Genomic DNA, 5,465 nt, shown 5'->3' with positions numbered 1-5,465 from the left:
GTTGCAACACTTCCCCTAGTTCTCCATTCCCCGTCTCGGTTCTTCGATTGTCTCTCTAACCCCGTTTGGGCTTCTTGATTTGCGGATCCTTCGTCCACATAATCTCTTGAACCACCCTTCCTCGGATTCCACTTGTTATAGCTTTTCAACATCGCTAGTGCTTGAGTCGATGATAGCCAACGCCTCGGTTGTCCGCCCCCAAGATAGCCTCGATTACGGGCCTTCCACATATTCCACAAAGTGTAACAGCCACCAAGTGCGGGTTTGTAGGTTTTGGTGTCTCGTTTGAGGTTGCTAAACCATTCCTCTATCCTCGTCGCCCCGACTTGATATTTTTATTTTCAGCTCAGTATTATCCCATATTTGTCTTGTCCACGAGCACAGCAGGAAGAGATGTTCAACCGTTTCTCTCTCATAATGGCATAATGGGCACATTGGATCAGGTAATACTTTTCGTCGAAACAGGTTATCTTTTGTTGGGAGAGCATTTTGACATAGATTCCACATAAAAATTCTTATCTTGGGTGGGGTGTGCAAATTCCATATGTCTTTCCAAAGTGAGGGGGGAGGTTGAAACGAAGATGTGGCTTGATTCACTTGACCCTGTTCTGTATCCTCTTTGATGAAGTTGTATGCACTTTTCATTGTGTAGTTGCCTGCCTGTGTCCCAATCCATACCAGCTGATCAGTTTTCTGTCTGGGGCTTAATAGGGATGGTCAGAATTTCTTCCACTAGTTGTTCATCAAAGTGTGCTGCTGTTTTCCTGAGGTCCCACCTCCCATGTTCTTTAGAGACAAAGGAAGGTTCATTGATATTCACTGGACCCTCAATAATACTCCGTAGCAACCATTTATCTTCCCTAATTTTAATCATAGATCCATCCCCTACCTTCCACTGGACATTGGGAGCTATAGAATCTCTCCCTAAGACGATGCTTCTCCATCCCCATGAAGGTCGTAGGCCCGATGCTGCATGCCAAAAGTCTGTGTGTGGATAATATAATCCCTTAAATATTCTGCCCCATAGAGAATTTGGTTGTTGTACCAGCCGCCAAGCTTGCTTCCCCAACATCGCTTTATTAAAAGATATAAGATCTCTAAAACCCATTCCGCCTCGATCTTTTCTTGTTTTCAATATATCCCATTTCTTCCAATGAATGCCTGTTTTTTTTTTTCATTAGTCTTCCACCAAAATGAAGCAATTTTCTGTTCAATAGCCTTGCAAATGGAAATCGGTATTTTAAAAACAGACATGGCATACTGAGGAAGCGCTTGAACCACCGTTTTCAACAAGACTTCTTTTCCAGCTTTTGAGAGCAGTTTCTCCTTCTAGCTTTCTAATTTGGAACTGATGCGCCCAATAATCCATGCGAACATTTGTTTTTTCGACTCTCCCCAGTCTGAAGGTATGCCTAGGTATTTACCAGTTTTGTCAATAATAGGAACCCTCAATTCCCTTGCCATATTTTCTTTCAAAGATTGAGGGCAACTTTATTCAAGTTAATCTCCTGTCTAGCCCCTAGACAATACTGATTTAGAATCATGGCCAGATTTTGGCATTCTAGAATAGAACCCTTCATGAAAAAGATGGAATCATCGGCAAATAATAAGTGAGAAAGCGTAGGGCATCTTCGATTAAGCCGAATGCCCTTAATACTTCCATTCTCTACAGCTTGCTTCATCAATGAGGATAAGACGTTTGCAACAATAATAAAGAGATAAGGCGATAAGGGGTCCCCTTGCCTGAGTCCTCTTGAAGGTTGAAAGAACTGAAGAGGTTCTCCGTTGAATTTAATACTAAATGTGACCGTAGTGACACATTGCATAACCCATTTCACCCATGTCTCATCAAAACCAATCCTTAGTAAGCATGCCTCCAAAAAAGTCCCATTCCACTCTATCATATGCCTTCTTCATATCTAATTTCAGAACTGCCCGGAACATCTTTTTTCGGTTTCTTGTTCTAATTTGATGCAGAACTTCCTGGACTATGAGAATGTTGTCTTGAATTTGCCTCCCACCCACAAAGGCACTTTGTTCTGGTGCTATAATTTCTGTTAGGAGAGGTTTGAGTCTGTTAGCCAGCACTTTCGAGAGAATTTTGTATCCAAAGTTACACAAACTAATTGGACGATATTGGTCCAATCTCTCAGGGTTAGGAACTTTCGGGATAAGAGAAATATGTGTTTGATTCAGGGCTGGTGAAATGGAACTAGTTCTGAAAAAATTTTCCACCTCCTTAAAAATGTCCCATTTAATATCTTCCCAGTGATGATGATAGAATAAACCATTGAGACCATCTGGGCCTGGTGCTTTAGTAGCTCCAAGCTGAAATGCTGCTTCCGTGACTTCCTCTATAGTAACTTCAGCAAGTAATCTCCTGTTCATATCTTCTGTTACCATTTCAGGTAGTTGATCTATCACTGGCTCAAAATTTCTAGGGCCTTGGGACTGATACAACTCTTTGAAGAATTTCACGGTATGTTCTCTCAGTTGATTCTGCTCCACCAGCCATGTATTTTCTGCATTTTGTAACATAGAAATCTTGTTCCTCTGTCTTCTTTGTATGGTTGTTGCATGAAAGTATTTTGTGTTCTTGTCTCCCCATCTCAGCCAATTAATTCTAGATCGTAACCCCCAATACATTTCTTCTTGTCTCCCAAGCTCATCAATTTCTCCTTGTAATCTTTTAAAATATGCCTTGTTGAAGACATATGAAGCATTATTTGTAAGCCCCTCTAGTTCCTGCTTTAAAAAACTGATTCTCTTCTTTCCATTCACAAAGTTCCTTTTGCTCCATTGAGAAAGCGCATTCTGGACAGCATAAAGTTTCCTGACTAAAGTGTTCTGGTGCTGATTTGTAGTTTCCCAGGCTTTCAACACCACTTCCCTGCATTCTTCATTCTCTAACCAAAAGGCCTCAAATCGAAAAAGTCGTTTCCTTCTTTTATGACTTGTTTGAAGAGACAAGATGAGAGGGCTGTGATATGATCCTACCGCAGGAAGAGCAAACACTTCAGCTTCAGGGTACATCAACCACCATTCAATAGTACTTACCACTCTATCAAGTCTTTCTTTCACATATTCTTCCCCCTCCCTGTTATTTGCCCAAGTAAATGCACAACCCTTGCTATCAATGTCCATTAGAGAGCATGCATCCAAGCATTCACGAAAGGTTGTCATTCTGAAATTTGCCGCTGGTCTCTTCCCCACTTTTTCCCAAAAGAAACGCACTTCATTAAAATCTCCCAAGCACACCCAAGGTAGAGTATTGGTTGAGCTTATATGTCGCAAGCTTTCCCAAAGTTGTAACCTCTTCGGGTATGTATATGGCGCATGGACGAAAGTAATTCTCATTTTCTTACCCTGGACCCCTCTTCACACTTTAAATTCACTAAGCTATCAGTCATTGAGTCAATCTCCACTGAAATCCGATCATCCCACATAAGAGCCAAACCTCCTGCCATACCCACTGGATCAACTACTACACAGTTCTGAAATTGAAGTCTTCTCCTTACTTTCTGCACAAACTCAGCCTTATTTTTTGTTTCCATAAGAAAAACCAAAGAGGGCCTGAATTGAGCCATTAAGGCTCTCAACTCTCGAACTGTCAAGGGTGTGCCCAACCCTTGACAGTTCCAACTTAATATATTCATGGGTCACTTGGTGGCTTATTAGGGCTAGCCACCACAGCCCGTGTTGCCACATCTTCAGTCATCTGAATGGGAGTATCCAGAAGTTGAGTCTCATCTAACCAGTTTTTTGCTAGAGATGATGTAATTTGAGTGCTGCCTTTTCTTTGTTTTTTGAAGGAGTGAGGTTTGAGTTGAGAGCTGATTTTCTTTTTGTTATAATCTGAGGAGGTTGCTAGCTGGGACTTTTTATAGTTGAAATCTTCCGGACCTGTGAGCATTAGTACTCTTTTCCCTGAGTTGTGCATGGTCTCCTCGTGTGTTCTTATTTGGGTAGGTTCTGCCTGCTTGACATGCTGATTGATTGGAGTAATAGGTTGGCCAACTTCCATAACTTCCGTTTGTCTTTGCTGTTCAGGAGTTTCAGGAACCACCTCTTCTGTATTTGCTGTTATTGTCAATTCATTGTAAAACACTTTCCAGAATGGGCTATGATCAGAAGTTTCTGCTTTCAACCAGCCTCCAAAGCACCCTCCCAGCTCAGTGGTGAATTTTCCTTCATTATAAGGTATGTCTTTGCAGTAAGTAGCATAATGCCCAATTTTGCCACATGAGTAACAAAAGAAGGGCAATCGTTCGTATTTAAAGTCCAGCCAAACTTTCTTATCCCCATGTCGCATTAATTGGCCAACTCGTAACTCAGCCTCCACCTGTATCTCCACTTTTGCTTTCCCTATTTTCTGAAAAGCAGGGCCTCTAGCATCTGTTTTAACCTCCAACACCTTCCCCATTGAGCTTGCTATTTTCTTTATCATATTTTCAGAGTTCCATTCCAGAGGAAGACCAAAGATTCTAACCCAGAATGCACAAGTCTTAAATTCATAACAATGTGGCGGGGTATCCAGCTCCCAAGCTTTTAACAGCAATAAATTGTTTGAGAAAGACCAAGGACCTCCCGCAAGCACTCTGTTTTTGTCCCCTTCATTACAAAAACTAAAGCTAATTTTCTCATTTTCTAAAGGTTTAATCTCCACATTCTCTATTTTCCAGGACTTTTTCATTGCTGTTGTAAGCGCTTGAAAGTTAACGCTAGGTTTCTTATACAGTTGCCCAACAAGGGAGAAACGACACTCTTGGATTTTTTCCGCCGATATTTCCTCATCCAGAATATTCATATCATTTTCATACATTAGCTTACCCAATTGATTGCAGATATGGGTGAGCCGATCCACTGCTTCTTCCTCCCCCGCCATGGCCTCTGAAGATCCGGTTCACTACCCCCGATCTGAAAGAAGAACTCCAGTAGGGTTTATTTGAAACTCACGATCACTACCCCGGATCTAGACAAAGAACCCCTGGAATGCGAGAAGAAGAACGCGAGCGATGCTCTCTCAAAGACGAACGCCTGGATTTCGGTGGGACCTGCCACTAGTGTTTGTTGACTGAAGAAATTCCCCAATCCAGAAGCGAACCCCTGGGAGGTGAAATGGAGAGATGTGGGATGAAGGCATCGCTTGGGTTCAATGAAATGCCTTTTGGGTTAACACCACTTGAATGAAACAGTGGAGAACCATTTGTAATATGGGAACGAGAATGATCTTATGGTGGGTGATTAGGGTTTTAGGGGGTGAGGATGGGGGTTTCCATTGCTACACACTCGGTAGAGAAAAGCTCCAAGAAAAGGAGAGAAGTTCCTCTTAATTTTTATTGAAATCGTATTTTCAACTCTATTTTTTTTTTTTTAAATTTCTTTACAAAAAAATTTAGTTTACATTGAAAAAGGGCCCAAGCCAACCTTGCCCCGCCCTGAATGGAAATTTGTGTGGAGTCTTG

General features: G+C 41.8%; 1 long non-coding RNA gene across 1 annotated transcript; it reads left to right on the top strand.

The window, feature by feature from the left end:
* Positions 1–361: 361 nt before the first annotated feature.
* Positions 362–5,243, top strand: LOC120287509. The gene is made up of 4 exons (XR_005545659.1): positions 362–443; positions 2,409–2,479; positions 4,051–4,200; positions 4,845–5,243. It is a non-coding gene; the product is annotated as an uncharacterized LOC120287509 (long non-coding RNA).
* Positions 5,244–5,465: the final 222 nt, after the last annotated feature.

The sequence above is a fragment of the Eucalyptus grandis genome, chromosome 1 (genome assembly GCF_016545825.1).
Source record: "Eucalyptus grandis isolate ANBG69807.140 chromosome 1, ASM1654582v1, whole genome shotgun sequence".
Lineage (NCBI taxonomy): Eukaryota > Viridiplantae > Streptophyta > Magnoliopsida > Myrtales > Myrtaceae > Eucalyptus > Eucalyptus grandis.
The sequence above is the reverse complement of the archived record's forward strand: the minus strand, read 5'-3'. Positions and strand labels throughout refer to the sequence as shown.